The 17,050-nt window shown below is 53.4% G+C and overlaps 1 pseudogene; it reads left to right on the plus strand.

Annotated features, from left to right (window-relative positions):
• Positions 1-217: 217 nt before the first annotated feature.
• LOC140853346 (GTP-binding protein At2g22870-like) lies at positions 218-16,466 on the plus strand (annotated as a pseudogene).
• The last annotated feature ends 584 nt before the right edge of the window (positions 16,467-17,050 follow it).

Below are 17,050 nucleotides of genomic sequence, written 5' to 3' on the forward strand. Positions count from 1 at the left end.
TAAAAAAAAAAAAAAAAAAAACACGGAAGGAGAAGAAGTGGAAGCTAGGGCTGTCGATGGGCCGTTGAGATTTGACCGGAGGTGCTGAGGTTGATGAGCTGATCACTGGGAGCATCGCTAAGGGTCTCCCGCTTGATGGCTTCAACAAGGTCTCGAGATGCACCACCTCCCACCCGCTTCTCCATTCCCTACACGATGCCCTTCCCGCTACATGGCAATGAACAGTGACCTCCCTTTCCGATGCCTTCCGTATCCTCCTCCGCGAGTGCTCCTGCCCCTTGACTGCTTCTCCGCAGCCCAACCTACCCAAACGCGGTCCAACACTAACATCTCCTCTCCAATCTCCATCTTTTCACCGTTATTGCTGCTGCAACTGTTGATATACTAACATCCGAAGTCCCCTATCCTTGGATCACCGAGGGCATTGCCGCCTACTAGCTCCTCTCCCCATCCTTCACCTCCTTCCAACTTGCCCTTCTTCTCGTACTCTCTCCTTCGTGGCCTTTGTCGTTGTCCACCACCCGAACACCCAAACGACTCGGCGATTGGCCTCTTCCAAGTGGACGAGGTTCCTGTACGGTGGATAACTGACAACTCTCGTTTTATCTTGAATTGTTTAAATGCACGTTGGTGTTTAATGTGGCGAGACTGGGCATGATGCATCCAATAATTAGAGATCTGAACGACGATCCTCTGGTTTTAGCCCTGTAGGAGGGTTTAATTGAACTTGGCTCCTACGATCCCCATGGTCCTCCTCTCGCGTTCCTCTTTCCATTTCCCTCCCAACGGTATGCTACTCCGTCACCGCCTCTTAAGCCTCCACTGCTTTGCGACATCCTTCGCCGCTTCTCCTCCCGCGCCTCGCCCCTCCGCCGCCTCCTTCCGCCGTTCTCTCTCCCTCTCCGCCCGGCTGAAACGCGCCAACTCCCCCCCCCCCCCCCAAACGCTCCACCGCCGCCCGGCCGCCCGCGGCGGATGAGCTTGTTCGGACGGCCCTCTTCGTCCCGCCGGGCGTCCCCCGGGAGGAGGTCACCCCCGACATGTTGCTTCCGGGGTCAAACATCGTGTTGGGTCCCTACGCCGGCCATGCGCAGATCAAACAGGTGGAGTTCGTAAAGAGCAGCGCGCGGGCGCGTGACTGCCGCAAGGACGACCGCCCTGAGTTCGCGATACTGGGCCGCTCCAATGTCGGAAAGTCGTCCCTTATCAATGCTCTCGTCCGCAAGGAGTTCGCCCTCACTTCCAAAAAACCAGGTCCACTTCTTCTCTTAATAGCCTGTTCTTTGGATTGGAAAACCGCTGTCATGCTGCTCTGAAGGATCTGAGCAAGTTCAATGCCTCCCACAGCTTGCCAAGATTGGCATGTTTGTGCGACCATGGTTACATACGCTTAGAGGAGCTTTCAAACTTATAATTGATCTCAGAGCAGCATAAAAGAAGCTCCTTTTTGGCAGTCACTGTTATATTTGCTTGTTTATCAGAGCTTCCTGGTTCCATTTCTAGCTTAACTTGGATGTGATAATCGGGTTTATGGCTGATTATGGGTTTTGAAGATTGTATTGGTTTGGGAGTTTTGATCTTTTATAATGCTTCTTTGTATAGGCAAAACCCAACTTATCAATCAATTTTTGATCAACAAGAGTTGGTACATTGTCGATTTGCCTGGTTACGGGTAAGCATCTCTGTCTTGGCTCTCCAAGTGTTTCTACAACTTGCATGTCAACTGTTTGTTGGTCTATGACAATTAATTTCTAATAATGTTCATGTTTGCATTGCTTATGCGAACAGATTGGATAAATCTTTCGCTAGCATGTTTAGATTCTAGTTGTTTCATGGTGCCTTTGTGGATAAATTTTGACCCACGTGCCTCAAAAAGTATGCATGTAGGTCTGGGTATACCTTGCAGGGTAGATTGATTGGGAAATCCAACATGCCAACTAATGGTTATAACGCACCTTCATGAAGGTAAAATAGGGACAGCAGTAGCTTCAAGTGCATGAGTTAAGAATTAATTATCTTAGAATATGATGGGAAGTGAAAATGTTTGAGTGCTGGCAAATAACCATGCATTTTGGAAACAATAAGTAAATAAATCAGTAAGATCCCTAGAAGCATCTGACTAAATAACTTGTTGGTAGTTACTTCTAGATGAGAAGATAACGGAAGAATTAATTTGTATAATTCAACATAGTATTTGATGAAGTTGTTAACAAAGTCCGATATATGTTTATATTAGTATACACTTCTGAATGAGGAGGTAAAAAAATTTTGATTCAAGAATCAGGTTAGCAGTAAAATATGTTTGAAGAAAGTGGAGCGGGGATGGAATTGGATATATGCGAGAGAGGATAAGCAAGGGGTCATGAAAAGTGATATGAAACAAAAACACTTAAAAAGCCTTTCAATAAATGGTGTTATACCTAATAAATCATTTTTGAAAGTGACATTGTTAATGTTTGTGTTGGTGCAAAAATCCGCTTACGCCGGAGAAGCTGGAATCGAGGGAGTCGCGGTCGCCGCCGGGACCTGCAAAAGAAGTCTAAACCGGAGGTGGGGTTGCTCCAGCAAGACCCTCCGACGCTCAAGTCAGTTCTCTGCCTCAACAAGAATGGAGTGCTCGAACGAAAATTTTAGCAGAGTTTCTAGGTAAAAACGAGAGCTTATAAATAACGTATCTGGGGTTCCCTTTTTATAGGCGGAGGGGGCAACAAACTGATGGTGATGCCTGTAACCGTCTGGCAGTGGGCCGCCCATAGTCAGAAAAATTTGTTGCGAAGAGTAGTGGGGCGGACCCGTGGCTATTACCGGGGCGTGCCACGTGGAGTCTGCCACGAGAAGCGGAGCGGCGTCCGTTGTCGGACTTGCCAGAGGATAGAAGAATCGCGTGGTATCCGTCGCAGGAAGTGGAGCAGGACCGTGGCCATTATTACGGCTTGCCAAGGAGTGATGGAGCCGCGTGGAATCCGTCGCAGGAGGTAGAGCAGGGTCGTGGAGTGATGGAGCCGCGTGGAATCTGCCGCAGGGAATGGAGCAGAATCGCGGCTGTTACTGCAGCGCGCCAGGGGGCGAAGGTCTGCCGGCTGAAGTCCGGCTGGAGTGTCTGGCGGAGAGAGGTAGTTAGCCATCTGTCCAAGAGGAGCTCGGAATCCGACTTTCGCAGGAGTTCGGATGGAGTCTTCCTTCAGTCACAGCCGGGGGTGGAGTCCGGCTCCCGTAGGGGTCTGGGCGGAGCTCACCGGCAGTTGAAATCGAGGACGAGGCCCGGCTCCCGTAGGAGTCCGGGCGGAGCCTACTTGCAGTCGGAGTCGCAGGCGGAGTTCGGCTCCCGCAGGAGTCCGAGCGAAGTCTGCCTGCAGCCGTTGGAGTTGAGGACGGAGCCCGGCTCTCATAGGAATCCGGGCGGAGTCTTCCTGCAATTAAAGTCAGGTGCGAAGTCCGGCTCCCGTAGGAGTCCGGGCGGAGTCTACCCGCGGTTGGAGTTGTGGACGGAGTCGGGCTCCCGTAAGAGTCCGGGCGGAGTCTTCCTTGCGGTTGAAGTCGGGGACGGAGCCCGGCTCCCGTAGGAGTCCGGGCGGAGCTTACCAGCAGTTGGAGTTGATGACGGAGCCCGGCTCTTGTAGAGTCCGGACGGAGTCTTCCTGCAATTAACGTCAGGTGCGAAGCCCGGCTCCCGTAGAAGTCCGGACGGAGCTTACCAGCAGTTGAAGTTGGTGACGGAGCCCGGCTCCCGTAGGAGTCCGGGCGGAGTCTTCCTGCAATTAAAGTCAGGTGCGAAGTCCGGCTCCCGTAGGAGTCCGGACGGAGCTTACCAGCAGTTGAAGTTGGTGACGGAGCCCGGCTCCCGTAGGAGTCCGGGCGGAGTCTTCATGCAATTAAAGTCAGGTGCGAAGTCCGGCTCCCGTAGGAGTCCGGACGGAGCTTACCAGCAGTTGAAGTTGGTGACGGAGCCCGGCTCCCGTAGGAGTCCGGGCGGGGTCTTCCTGCAGTTGAAGTTGGTGACGGAGCCCGGCTCCCATAGGAATCCGGGCGAGTCTTCCTGCAATTAAAGTCAGGTGCGAAGTCCGGCTCCCGTAGGAGTCCGGACGGAGCTTACCAGCAGTTGAAGTTGGTGACGGAGCCCGGCTCCCGTAGGAGTCTGGGCGGGGTCTTCCTGCAGCTGGAGTTGGTGACGGAGCCCGGCTCCCGTAGGAGTCCAGGCGGGGTCTTCCTGCAGCTGGAGTTGGTGACGGAGCCCGGCTCCTGTAGGAGTCCGGGCGGAGCTTTCCAGCGGTTGGAGTTGGTGACGGAGCCCAGCTCCCGTAGGGGTCCTGGCGGAGTCTTCCTGCAATTAACGTCAGGTGCGAAGTCCGGACGGAGCTTACCAGCAGTTGAAGTTGGTGACGGAGCCCGGCTCCCGTAGGAGTCCGGGCGGAGTCTACCTGCAATTAAAGTCAGGTGCGAAGTCCGGCTCCCGTAGGAGTCTGGGCGGAGTCTACCCGCGGTTGGAGTTGTGGACGGAGCCTGGCTCCCGTAGGAGTCCGGGCGGGGTCTTCCTGTAGTTAACGTCAGGTGCGAAGCCCGGCTCCCGTAGGAGTCTAGACGGAGCTTACCAACAGTTGAAGTTGGTGACGGAGCCTGGCTCCCGTAGGAGTCCGAGCGGAGTCTTCCTGCAATTAAAGTCAGGTGCGAAGTACGGCTCCCGTAGGAGTCCGGACGGAGCTTACCAGCAGTTGAAGTTGGTGACGGAGCCCGGCTCTCGTAAGAGTCCGGGCGGGGTCTTCCTGCAGTTGAAGTTGGTGACGGAGCCCGGCTCCCGTAGGAGTCCGAGCGGAGTCTTCCTGCAATTAAAGTCAGGTGCAAAGTCCGGCTCCCGTAGGAGTCCGGACGGAGCTTACCAGCAGTTGAAGTTGGTGACGGAGGCCGGCTCCCGTAGGAGTCCGGGCGGGGTCTTCCTGCAGCTGGAGTTGGTGACGGAGCCCGGCTCCCGTAGGAGTCCGGGCGGGGTCTTCCTGTAGCTGGAGTTGGTGACGGAGCCCGGCTCCCGTAGGAGTCCGGGCGGAGCTTTCCAGCGGTTGGAGTTGGTGAAGGAGCCCGACTCCCGTAGGGGTCCGGGCGGAGTCTTCCTGCAATTAACGTCAGGTGCGAAGTCCGGCTCCCGTAAGAGTTCGGACGGAGCTTACCAGCAGTTGAAGTTGGTGACGGAGCCCGGCTCCCGTAGGAGTCCGGGCGGAGTCTTCCTGCAATTAAAGTCAGATGCGAAGTCCGGCTCCTGTAGGAGTCCGGGCGGAGTCTACCCGCGGTTGGAGTTGTGGACGGAGCCCGGCTCCCGTAGGAGTCCGGGCGGGGTCTTCCTGCAGTTAACGTCAGGTGGAAGCCCGGCTCCCGTAGGAGTCCGGACGGAGCTTACCAGCAGTTGAAGTTGGTGACGGAGCCTGGCTCCCGTAGGAGTCCGGGCGGAATCTACCCGCGGTTGGAGTTGTGGACGGACCCCGGCTCCCGTAGGAGTCCGGGCGGGGTCTTCCTGCAGCTGGGGTTGGTGACGGAGCCCGGCTCCCGTAGGAGTCCGGGCGGAGTCTTCCTGCAATTAACGTCAGGTGCGAAGCCTGGCTCCCGTAGGAGTCCGGACGGAGCTTACCAGCAGTTGAAGTTGGTGATGGAGCCCGGCTCCCGTAGGAGTCCGGCGGAGTCTTCCTGCAGTTGAAGTCGGGGACGGAGCCTGCAAGGGTCAATCCCGCTGAGAACTTCGGCTGAGGGTATTTTATACCCAACACCAGTCCCCCTACTTTCGAGTTTGAATTTCGAATGAAGGAAGTACAGAGAGTGTGGCATAGCCGAAGTTGTCCCCTCGAATCCTGCGCACGACCGCCCCCAGATATTTTGGCATTAAATGTGCGCGTGCTGGGGTCTTTTCAAATCGGGGCGATACGAAGGGACCCTTCGAAATTTTCGCTGGTACACTGGCCCAGGTACGGCGCAATAATGGCCCTGCCAACCGTCAGCCGCTTTTAGCCGCCTGCCGTGGCGAGTGGGACACGTGTCGAGCGCGGGCCGGCCTGGGGGGATTTGTGATCATTATGGGCCGGATCCCAGGGTCTATTTAAACCCATCCTTCCACCTTTAGGGGCCCTATTCCGCTTCAGAGTTCTATCAGTATCTGTCCTTTCTTCGAGAGCCCTGTTTCTCTTGGCGTCTTCTCGGGCCATAGGCGTCCTTCGAGTCGTCCCTGTTCTTGCCCCTCTGCATCCCTCAGAGCGATCTAGGTTAGTCCCAGAACCTTCGTCTTTCTTCCCGCCACTTAGGGGCCTTTTCTTTGCCATTTTTTTTTCTCTGTTGTATTCCTCTGAGTTAGTCTCCTGTAACCTCTCGTCCTTTGTCCTGTCCGTCTTCTTCGGGATCTTTAGAGTCTTCATTCAGAGTTATTCAAAATGTCTTCCGGCTCTTCCGTTCCCAGCGGTTCCAGGAGTTCTTCCGCCTCAACCCCCAGGTCCCTCGTTCTGTAGATGAACCCGCATCTGGGGCTGGGCTTCGCCCGATTTTTGCGTCGGGCGCCATTCCATGCTCCCTGACTCCGGATGAACTCCTTCTGATAAGGGTTCAGTATGGATTCCTCCGGAGTACGAACTGGAGCTGCCTGGCCCCTCCGACCGGGCTAGCACTCCCCCACCCGGTCGTTTTTGCCTATATCAGGAGGCGTTCCGTGCCGGACTCTGGCTTCCTCTTCCGTCCTTTGTTGTCGCCCTCTTCCGCTTCTTAGACATCTCTTTGGATTCTATTGCTCCGAATTCTTTTAGATTTTTGATAGGGTTTCTCTCCCTTTGCCACGTAGTCAAGGTCCGACCGTCCCTCTCTCTGTTTAGGCACTTCTATACCTTCAAGCGTCATCCTTCGACGAAGGACTGGTGGTATTTCTCCCCTCAGTTCGGCAAGAAGGGTTTGCTGAAAGGTGCCCCCTCTTCAATCCACAACTGGAAGGAAAAATATCTCTTCGTCCACTGCCCGACCCTGAGGCTGGGCCTGCCCCCTTGGAGCTCTCTGAGGGATTCTATCCGCCGGGCCCCCAGCCTAGGGGAGGACGACCTCCAAGCTGCCCGGAAGCTTCTCGCCTATTCCGCTCCCTCCCTTCCCAAGCTTCTCGCCTGAGCCCTTAGGATCCTGCGAGTACTTCATCTTTTCCTTTCTCTTCTTTTCTTCTGTCCTTCTTCTTTCTCTTTTTTTTTTCTTCTCTCTTCTTTCTTCTCTTTCTTTTTCTTCTTCTTTCTTTTTTTTTTTTCTGTGCCACTCCTTTTTCATTCCATTATTGATTTCTGATCTCTCCCCCCTTTCTCTTTTTTTTTTTTTAAGGAATAGACGCCGAAGCAGCACGGATGCTTGCCAGGGGCCTCAAGGCCCACAAAAAAAGGGTGCCGCGGCCTCCGGATCGGCAAAGAGGGCCAGGGCGGAGGAGTCGAGCTTGGCCGCGCCCGTCCAGGCGGCTCCAGCGATCGACATTCCCTCGGACGCCGAACCCACGGCCCCCCGGGCTTCTTCGAGGAGTCCGCCGACTGGGGCTCCCGTTTCGGGGGTCCGCTCCATGGAGGCGCCCGTAGTCGAGAGGGGGAAGAGAAGGAAGTCGGTGGCCCGCAGGGTGAGTAGCCGTCGAGCCGCCGCTGACGAGTCCCTCAGTTCCGAAGAGGAGCCGGAGAATCCCTTCAATGACAGGGACTTGATCAGACAGTTGATCGACGGCTGCATCCTGCCTGAAGTCGTCGAGAGGATCGACCGCATCGATCCTGAGCAGCGGGTTTGGTACTCCCTAGGATCCTTCCTCGAGGTAAACAAATCTTCATTTAATTGGCCATTCGTCCCTTGTTCTGATCCCCTTGACGCCCTTGCAGATTGGGCACCAGCTCCTCGCCAATATCGAGGCGACGAATCGGACGAGGAGGGACGCTATCCAGGTGGAGGAGCATTGCCAGGCCGAGGTCGCTCGCCTCAAAGAAAAGGCAGCCGAAGTAGTCGCCCTCCAAGAGGCCCTGGAAAGAGAGAAACAAGCCCGGGAGGAGGAAAAGCAGACCTTGGAGGAGACGGTGAGAAAGGCGGAGGTCGAGGTCGCCAATTTGGCTGAGCAGATTTCAGTCCTGGTCTCGGAGGCCAGGGTTCTTGCGGTAGAGGAATTCAAGACCTCCGCGGAGATGAGGGACCTGAATGTCCAATTCGGCCAGGAGGCATTCATCAAGGGGTTCGAGCTCTGCCAGGAGAAGGTGGCCAGGAAATTTTCGGAGCTCGACCTCAGCTTCCTGGGTGAGGAGTCTGAAGACGAGGCCGGTCCCTCTCCCGCTACCACTGCTGCCGCAGCCCCCCTTCCAGGAACGTCGAGCTCTCCAACTCCTGCCTCTGAGGTCTGAGACCTCCGACCTTGTATTTTTATTTTACCGCAATTTTTCTTTTCCTTTTTGTCTTCAAGAATCATCCAATCAATAAAGTTGAATTTCTTATCGTGGATGGCTTCTCCCTCCTTCCTTTCTTCTCTCTGCTTTTCTTTCTGTGATGAGGCGTGTCTTGACGCTTTTGCCTTCCGATAGCAGTGCCCTGCCGAAGCACTTCCCCTGCCCCTGGGGATTCCGCTGAAGTCGACGATCCAGCGGCTGAAGAAGGAAGTCCTTCACTTGACAAAAAAGTCAAAGAAGATGGAAGGCGAGCTTCGCAGATTGAGAGAGGGTCATTCTGAAGCCACCGCGGAGGCTGCTCGCTTTCGGAATCTCCACGTGAAGGGGATCATGGAGTATAGCCGGAGGGAGGCGGACTTCGCGAAGGAGCTGGAGGAATGCAAGAAGAGCGCCAGCGATCGAATTTGGGCTCAAGCTGTCAAGATTAGCGCTCTCAGGGTGGAATTGTCGGCTGCGATGGAGAAGATCGGCCAGCTGGGAGGAAGTTCGTCCCGGCTCTTGGCTCGAGCCGACGGCGATCGGGAGTGGTCGAAGAAGGTCTCCGACCTTCAGCAGCAGCTTCAGGACGCCGAGGTGAGCTACGCGTGCATCGGGCCGGTTGGCGCAGGCAGGTAGAGGAATATAAAGGGAGACTCAGGGCGGCGACCGACGAAGTCGCCCGTCTTCAGAGGTAGCTGGCTGACAGGGCTCAGCTGACTTCTGCTCGGGATTCTAATGAACTCCAGTCCCTGAGAGGAACCGTCGAAGAGCTTTCTGTCGCCCTTGGGGAAAGGATGGCTGAGCTGCAGCAATTGAAGATCCAGCTGGCATACGAGCAGCAGGCCGTCACGGATGCGGAGGCGAAATCTGAGGTCCTGAGAAAGAGGCATCGAGAGGCGGAGACCGAGAGCTAGCGACTTCGTCGGGCGCTCCAGGACGCGCTGCTGAAAAGGAGGGAGCTAGAAGAAGAAGTTGAGAATCTGAGGCAGTCCTGGATGAGGAGTGGAGCAGATAATTCTAGGTCGGAAGGAGTAGAGCTTCCTTAGGGCTCTTTTTGGCCCTCTGTCTTTTCATGTATACGCTTTCCCTTTTGTTGTTTTGTCTCGCTTTTGTAATTTTGCTTTTCTTCCTTTGGCCTTCTGGGCTTTGTGGTGTACATTTCGCAAATGGAATGAAAAGAGGATTTTGTATTACCTCATCCGCATGTTGTATTAAATTGTCGTCCGCCGAACTTCTCTTGTCGTTCGACTTGTCCGACGTTGACGTCGTTTGGAGGTGCCCGGTCGTCGATACGCTGGTTTGCTTTCCTCGTCGTTCATGGCCGCAGGCTCGAGCTTGGTGGTCCGAACTCCGCGTTACCTCGGAGGCGTTGCTGTTTTCTTGACCTGTGTCGAGAGCCTTCTTAGAGGCCGGGGGTGTTTGGTAGGAACTTTCCGCCTTTGTTGAGACGAGGTTCCTTAGGTCTTTGGTGTGGTTTGTCCTTCATCTGTTTCCGACGTAGTTCGTCGCTTCTCCTTTTTAATTTTCCTCCTCTTTTCGGAGTGAGGGCCCTCCCCTTGCTTTTTGCGGGGTTGCGTAGAAGTGTGAAGGTGCCGCTGAGGGGCCTTTCCCCCTCATCCGATCTTGTTGGACGGCCGGGTTTCGTCACCATTAGGACGAGGTTCTCCTTCCGTTCCTGACGTAGCCGATCTCAGCTCAGGTTAGGACGAGGTTCTCCTCTTGTTCCCAACGGGGCTGCGGGGGCACATAAGGGCCATCGCAAGGGTCTCTCCCCCCATCCGGTCTAAAAGAACCGGGCCTTCGACTTTGCTCATGTCAGGATGAGGTTCTCCTCTTGTTCCTGACATGGCTGTGGGGGCGCGTTAGGGTGTTGTAAGGCCTCTCCCCCCATCCGGTCTAAAAGAACCGGACCTTCGACTTTGCTCGTGTCAGGATGAGGTCCTCCTCCTGTTCCTGACATGGCTGTGGGGGCGCATTAGGGCGTTGTAAGGCCTCTCCCCCCATCCGGTCTAAAAGAACCGGGCCTTTGACTTTGCTCATGTCAAGACGAGGTTCTCCTCCTGTTCCTGACATGGCTGTGGGGGCGCATTAGGACGTTGTAAGGCCTCTCCCCCCATCTGGTCTAAAAGAATCGGGCCTTTGACTTTGCTCATGTCAGGACGAGGTTCTCCTCTTGTTCCTGACATGACTGTGGGGGAGCATTAGGGCGTTGTAAGGCCTCTCCCCCAATCCGATCTCAAGATAATCGGACTTTCATTTTATTTATGTTAGGATGAGGTTCTCCTCCCGTTCCTAACATAACCTTGTTTTAATTGTTTGAAGGGGTTATCCCCAGTCGTAACAAATCCGTGCCAAATGGGAGGAACACACAAAGTCCAAAGGAATTTAGATTCAGGGCAGAGTCGTAAGCGATACATTTACAAGTTTCTCGAGTTCCATGGTCGTGAAAGGTCTGCTCCTCCTTGAGGCCCTCCAGTGATGGAGTCGATGGTCCCAATTGGAGGCCGATCTTCAGGCTGCTCCTCCCTCGGCGGTTCAGGTTGCGGCAGGGCCTTTGGCCGATCTTCTCTACCCTCAGGCCGGCGCCAGATGAACCTGTCGAGTCGACCTCGCCGGATGAGCTCCTCGATCTCGTCTTGGAGCTGAATGCATTCCTCCGTGTCGTGGCCGTGGTCGCGGTGGTAGAGACAGAACTTGTTGGGGTTGCGCTTCCCGGGGTGCGTGCGCATCCTCTCTAGCCTAGGGAGCTGCTCCCTGACCTCCATCAGTACCTGGGTCTTCGAGGCATTGAGGGGGGCGTAGTTGCGGAATCTTTCCGATGGAGAACCCCGTCGAACCCCGCGATCCGGACTTCTCTGCCTACGTACCCGGGGCGGAGTATGGGCACGCTTGTGCCCAGGAGGGGATCGAGAATGCGGCCGAGCTTCTCTCGATCCTTTTTCGACTGCGGGCTTACTCGAGTCTCCCGCCTGCCGCTCTCTCGCGGTCTCCTCATCCTTCATTTTGAAGGCTTCTTCCGCTCGGGCGTACCCTTCAGCCCGAGCCAATAAATCAGCAAAATCCCTGGGGTACTTCTTCTCCAGGGAGAACAAAAGGTCATTCTTCTGAAGGCCGCCCTTCAGAGCGGCCATTGCGACTGATTGGTCCAAATTCCGGACCTCCAGCGCTGCGACATTGAAACGGTTGATGTAGGCCCGAATGGACTCCCCTTCCCTCTGCTTGATATTGATGAGGGACTCCGAACCCTTCCGGGGCGCCGGCTGCTGACAAAATGTGCCACGAATTGGTGGCTTATCTGATCGAAGGAAAAGATAGTACCCGGCTTCAGAGCCGAGTACCAGTTTCTCGCCGCTCCCTTCAAGGTGGATGGAAAGGCTCGGCATAGAATGGCGTCGGGAGCGCCATGAAGCAGCATCATCGTCCGGAAGGCTTCCAGATGATCAACCGGGTTCGAAGTCCCGTCGTAGCTTTCGAACTGGGGGAGCTTGAAGTTTGGCGGGATCGGTTCCTGCATGATCATTTGAGAAAAGGGAGGGTCAGTGCAAATATCCTCACCAAAAGTGGGGGGAGCATGGCGGAGTTCTTCAATCCGCCGGTTCATCTCTTGGAGTCTCCGGTCTAGAAAATCCTCTCGACTTCGAGTCTCGAGGGTCCTCTGGCAGAATGGGGGCACGGATCTTCCAGGGGTGGAGTCGTGATCCGATTGGGGGCTCTCCACCCTCGGGTTCGTTTTCCCAGGAAAGACGGGACGGCTGGCCCAAGTGGCCCGCCCCGCCGCCGGATTCTGGTGTTCCGACGACATCCTTTCCAGGCGCACTGATGCCTGCGGCTGCTGCTGCTGCTGCATAGCCTGCACAGCTTCAGTGAGGCCTCTGACCTGCTGCGCTAGCAGATCAAACTGCTCCGTGCTGACCGCCGTCGCCGGAGGAGGTTGGAAAACAGGAGGTGAGGCCGGAGCTTGAGATCTAACCGCGGAGGCCGTGGATTGTCACGTGGACACCTTGCGGGGAGGCATCGAGCAAGGACCAAGTGGAGAAAGGAGGAGAGGATGCCGGAAAAGATGCCCGGGGGCGGTCCCGTTGAGCACTCCTTTAAGAACAAGGATACTGCGAAGACACAGCGTCCTTCCTCTAGCGCCAATCCTGTTGGTGCAAAAATCCACTTGCACCGGAGAAGCTGGAGTCGAGGGAGTCGCGGTCGCCGCCGGGACTTGCAAAAGAAGTCTAAACCGGAGGTGGGGTTGCTCCGGCAAGATCCTCCGACGCTCAAGTCAGTTCTCTGCCTCAACAAGAATGGAGTGCTCGAACGAAAATTTTAACAGAGTTACTAGGTAAAAACGAGAGCTTATAGAATAACGTATCTGGGGTTCCCCCTTTTATAGGCGGAGGGGGCAACAAACTGATGGTGATGCCTGTAACCGTCTGGCAGTGGGCCGCCCATAGTAAGGAAAAGTTTGTTGCGGAGAGTAGTGGGGCGGACCCGTGGCTATTACCGGGGCGTGCCACGTGGAGTCTGCCACGAGAAGCGGAGCGGCGTCCGTTGTCGCGACTTGCTAGAGGATAGAAGAATCGCGCGGTATCCGTCGCAGGAAGTGGAGCAGGACCGTGGCCATTATTACGGCCTGCCAAGGAGTGATGGAGCCGCGTGGAATCCGTCGCAGGAGGTGGAGCAGGGTCGTGGAGTGATGGAGCCGCGTGGAATCTGTCGCAGGGAATGGAGCAGAATCGCGGCTGTTACTGCAGCGCGCCAGGGGGCGAAGGTCTGCCGGCTGAAGTCCGACTGGAGTGTCTGGCGGAGAGAGGTAGTTAGCCATCTGTCCAAGATGAGCTCGGAATTCGGCTTTCGCAGGAGTTCGGATGGAGTCTTCCTTCAGTCACAGCCGGGGGTGGAGTCCGGCTCCCGTAGGGGTCTGGGCGGAGCTCACCGGCAGTTGAAATCGAGGACGAGGCCAGGCTCCCGTAAGAGTCCGGGCGGAGCCTACTTGCAGTCGGAGTCGCGGGCGGAGTCCAGCTCCCGCAGGAGTCCGGGCGAAGTCTGCCTGCAGCCGTTGGAGTTGAGGACGGAGCCCGGCTCCCATAGGAATCCGGGCGGAGTCTTCCTGCAATTAAAGTCAGGTGCGAAGTTCGGCTCCCATAGGAGTCCGGACGGAGTCTACCCGTGGTTGGAGTTGTGGACGGAGCTCGGCTCCCGTAGGAGTCCGGGCGGAGTCCTTGCGGTTGAAGTCGGGGACGGAGCCCGACTCCCGTAGGAGTCCGGACGGAGCTTACCAGCAGTTGGAGTTGGTGACGGAGCCCGGCTCCCGTAGGAGTCCGGGCGGAGTCTTCCTGCAATTAACGTCAGGTGCGAAGCCCGGCTCCCGTAGGAGTCCGGACGGAGCTTACCAGCAGTTGAAGTTGGTGACGGAGCCCGGCTCCCATAGGAGTCCGGACGGAGTCTTCCTGCAATTAAAGTCAGGTGCGAAGTCCGGCTCCCGTAGGAGTCCGGACGGAGCTTACCAGCAGTTGAAGTTGGTGACGGAGCCCGGCTCCCGTAGGAGTCCGGGCGGAGTCTTCCTGCAATTAAAGTCAGGTGCGAAGTCCGGCTCCCGTAGGAGTCCGAACTGAGCTTACCAGCAGTTGAAGTTGGTGACGAAGCCCGGCTCCCGTAGGAGTCCGGGCGGGGTTTTCCTGCAGTTGAAGTTGGTAACGGAGCCCGGCTCCCATAGGAGTCCGGGCGGAGTCTTCCTGCAATTAAAGTCAGGTGCGAAGTCCGGCTCCCGTAGGAGTCCGGACGGAGCTTACCAGCAGTTGAAGTTGGTGACGGAGCCCGGCTCCCGTAGGAGTCCGGGCGGGGTCTTCCTGCAGCTGGAGTTGGTGACGGAGCCCGGCTCCCGTAGGAGTCCGGACGGAGCTTTCCAGCGGTTGGAGTTGGTGACGGAGCCCGGCTCCCGTAGGGGTCCGGACGGAGTCTTCCTGCAATTAACGTCAGGTGCGAAGTCCGGCTCCCGTAGGAGTCCGGACGGAGCTTACCAGCAGTTGAAGTTGGTGACGGAGTCCGGCTCCCGTAGGAGTCGGGGCGGAGTCTTCCTGCAGTTGAAGTCGGGGACGGAGCCTGCAAGGGTCAATCCCGCTGAGAACTTCGGCTGAGGGTATTTTATACCCAACAGTTTGTAAAGTAGATAATTAGTATGTAATTTAAGATATGAAAGATAATGTGTACAGTTCTACCTAAATCAGTCATTGTCAAGTGTAATTTAGATGTAATTGAGAGAGGACAAGGGACATTCTAATAAGCATTTGAATGCTCAGAACCATCTCATGGCATAATTCCAAGAGAAACAATGGCAGTCATAATGGTTTGTTACTGATGCAAAGGACAGTTGGTATATAAACTCCATGAGCCTTTTCAGATGTGCCTTATCTTTATAAAATCTTAGTCCAGCTGATAAGTTTTGTTTATGTTCATTTGCATCTAAAAATTCTGGAGGAGCTTTGTGGTGTGAGGCCCATTCTCTTTCTTAGGATGGCATGCCTTAACAAATGCTTCTAGGAGATTTTTCTTTTTAGGCACCTGATATGAACTTCAAGTGGTGCTCATACATTACCAACACCTTGTGGCATGTGATTTTCATGTGATAGATTACTTATACAAGCATTCTGTCCATTGGTCTGGAATGGACAAGAAGGATCTGATGGTTGTTTTTGCTGCCATTGAGGTCTGTGATGGTTTTCAAGGATCATTTTGGAAGTTTAGGATTTGATCTGAACTTTGCTTATCTGAGCTTGGACGTGGAGGCTACTGCAACAGCTCTGCCTTAAGCTCTCTCCTTGCTCACATATCTTGATTCATTAGCGCTGCCTTCAGTGTTCTTTAGAAGCCTTCCCATTTGATCATGATATCTATATCATTCCCTTGCAACCTAGCAGGTCCATTCTTTAGAAGAAACGCTGCCTTCATGTGATCGTCTATTCAATTTCCTTTTTAAAATCTTTTTTAACAAAAAAAATATTGTCAGAGCACTGCACATGGTTTCATATTGATGTGATACGGTGATTAACCCACAAGCATGAGGTGTCAATGTTGACACTAAATGCTTATTAGGAACAAAAGATATTTTACTGATGCCATCTGTCAAGCTAGGCTAGGCCATATGCAGAAGGGCTCGTATCATTCTTGTATACACTGAATGCTTATGAAATTTGGTCTTAAAGATTATATATCTGGGTATATTAAATATTTTGCTATAATCTCATAAATGATCCTTTTGTTTTTTGATGCTTAAAATTTTACCAAGTTCTGAGAGTTTGTCTTGATTGTGTGAGGAAAAAAAAAAATCCTCTGTGGGCATTTTCTTTTTTTTTTTTATTTTCTGAGTTAATTCTCAGATCCAAATTACGAGGAACAAGACCAAAAACACTTGGCCTGTTGGCAATCTCAAAAACCTCTTGATTATATGACTCTGTTCGTGTAGGTTTGCAAATGCTTCTCAATCTGCTCGAACAGATTGGTCATCATTTACTAAGGGTTACTTCTTAAACCAGCATACCTTGGTTGCTGTCATGCTGCTCATTGATGCCAGTATTCCACCTCAGCAAATTGACCTGGACTGTGCTAATTGGCTTGGCTGTAACAACGTATGCTAATTCCATAACTCTGTATTACCAACTGTCCTTTTCATGTAAATGTTTCAGATTGGAATGACTTTTGTTTTCACCAACTGCGACAAAATGAAGGCGGTAAAGGAACCCGGCCTGAAGAGAATATCAAGCAGTTCCAGGATTTGATTTGTAAGTACTACAAAGAACCTCTGCCATGGATCATGACCAGCAGCATCACAGGATTAGGCCGAGATGAACTACTTCTCCATATGTCACAGTTGAGGAACTACTGGGATAATAATGAGCTAGATTAAAAGCGATGCTTAATGCTGCTGGAGTTGCATCTCTGACCAGATCACTTTGTATATGAAGTTGTGGATGTGAAATATAATTAAACCCACTGGTATAGAGTATTGAGGAAACTCAGAATCAATCACTTTCTTCCTACTTAATTTGTTGATGCCTCTTAAAGCTAAATGTTGTTCTTCAAATGACATCAATAAATCCAGTTTAGTACAGGAGGTTGAAGTTAAGCAGCATTTTTTTGGGTAGAAAAGAGAAGCTTTATTTATGACGGATAGAAGGATACAAAGAAGGAAGCAAACCAGGTAGCTATATCCACAAAAGAGCGACCCTGATGGAAATATAAAAAGACAAAGGAACATAAGGAGGTATACAAAACGGCTAATTGCCTGAAGTAGCCAGGAGGAGAAGTATGTATATAAGCAGGTGCAAAAGTAAATATATGACATAAGGTAGATAAGCCAAAACTGAGCACTTGATGAAAGAACAGCCAGTAACATTAGTTTGCATGATGACTGTTGATGAAGTCCAGGTGCAGCACATGTATTCACGTAGGTGTCTGAAGTAGGTAACAGCAACAGAATAGATGACAGAGGCAGCTTCAGGAAAGAATGTGGTATGTTGATATGTATATTCATGGTAACCTTAGTTGCAGCTGAAATATACATGTTGATGAAGACCAATTATAGCAGTTATATCCTTGTGAGTGTATGAACCATGTACCATCAGTGTTGAAGATGAAACATCGAGTTTACAAATATAGTAAGAAATGTGTGCGGCAGCCTA

This window comes from Elaeis guineensis, chromosome 13, assembly GCF_000442705.2.
Source record: "Elaeis guineensis isolate ETL-2024a chromosome 13, EG11, whole genome shotgun sequence".
Taxonomy (NCBI): domain Eukaryota; kingdom Viridiplantae; phylum Streptophyta; class Magnoliopsida; order Arecales; family Arecaceae; genus Elaeis; species Elaeis guineensis.